The following is a 1510-nucleotide window of genomic DNA, read 5'->3' as shown; positions in this document are numbered from 1 at the left end:
GGTTGGCCCAGGATCGAACATTGTTTCGTTCTGCTGTGCATGGAGTCGCTATGAGTCGGTTCCGACTCGATGGCACCTGACAACAACAACATAGCATTCAAATTAAGCTTCTTGGCCTCAAGCTTATTTGCTTTCCTGAAAGAAAGACTCTCAAGCCCAACATTTGGTAGAATGTAAGGTACAAATCCTGTAAACACATAAACAAGTATAGAAAGTCCATGATCTGGTTAGGATGCTTTTTCCCATGTGCATTTTCAGAGAGTCTAACTTGGCAACTGCTTATTGTAGGTTTCTCTGTGTGTGTAACTGCCCAAACAATTAACAGGACGAAGGAAGCACATCCTCCCTGCCCTTTGGCCTCTCCCTTCCTCACCCTCTAGTAAATACAGGTCCATCCAACAGACAACTCTTCCTACCTCTAGCAGAAATATTTGTCCCAGCATTATTATTCTCCACCCAGCACAGTTTTTTTGGGGGGTTTTGGTTTTGGATACCTGGTCTCATAAGTGGACTGACTGCTTCTAACATTTGATTTTCTGGCATGTCTTGAAAGGATATCTCAGAACTTTGTTCCTCTTCTCACTGAAACTCTCTTTGGGCGCTGGACATGATCATGACTAACTCTAGACAACAACACAAGAGTAGCACCCACCTAAGGTAGAGGCCCTAGAGAAGAAGCTCATCCTGAAGAGAATCACAAAGTGCCTAAAAATGAGTCTTTCTTGAGACTCATCACTCCCCTTCAGTGTCCCTCTTCTCCCTATTGGAACCTGCTTTAGAAATGAATACCTACTAATATGCAGGCCAAATTTAGTAAAAGTGATTTCCAGAACACAATCATAATGTCAAATGGCATAAGTAGAGTATCATGGCTTGTTTTTGTTGTTAGGTGCTGTTGAGTCCGTTTCAACTTAAAGTCACCCTATGGCATAACACTGTGGGTTAATGCACTAGACGGCAAAGTCGGTCTGAACCACAGGTCAGTTCAAGCTCACCAGTCACTCCTAGGAAACCCTATTCAAGGTTGCTGTGGGTCTGAAATGACTCGACAGCACTTAACAACAATAACAACATGCACAACTCAATGAAACACTGACTGGCCCTATGCCAGCCTCACCATCGCTGCTATGTTTGAGCCCATTTTGCGGCCACTGAGTTATTTTATTTTATTGCCTAATGCAATACGGCATTTGATTTCTTTACTGCTGCTTCTGTGAGTGCTGATGGTTGATCTGAGCAAAATGAAGTTTTTGACAACATCAGTCTTTTCTCCATTTATATGGATGTTGTTTATTGGTCCACTGGTGAGTTTTGTTTTCTTTACATTGAGATGAAACCTATACCAAAAGCTGTGGTCTTTGATCTTCATTAGTAAATATTTTAAGTCCTCTTCACTTTTAATGTGTCATCCTCCAATCCTGATGCCACGTTTCTCTTCCTATAGTCCAGCTTCTTAGATTATGTACTCAGCATGCAGATTGAATAAATATGGTGAAAGAATACAACCCTG

The sequence above is a fragment of the Chrysochloris asiatica genome, unplaced genomic scaffold (genome assembly GCF_000296735.1).
Source record: "Chrysochloris asiatica unplaced genomic scaffold, ChrAsi1.0 scaffold00115, whole genome shotgun sequence".
Classification (NCBI taxonomy): domain Eukaryota; kingdom Metazoa; phylum Chordata; class Mammalia; order Afrosoricida; family Chrysochloridae; genus Chrysochloris; species Chrysochloris asiatica.
Note: the sequence above shows the minus strand (reverse complement) of the source record.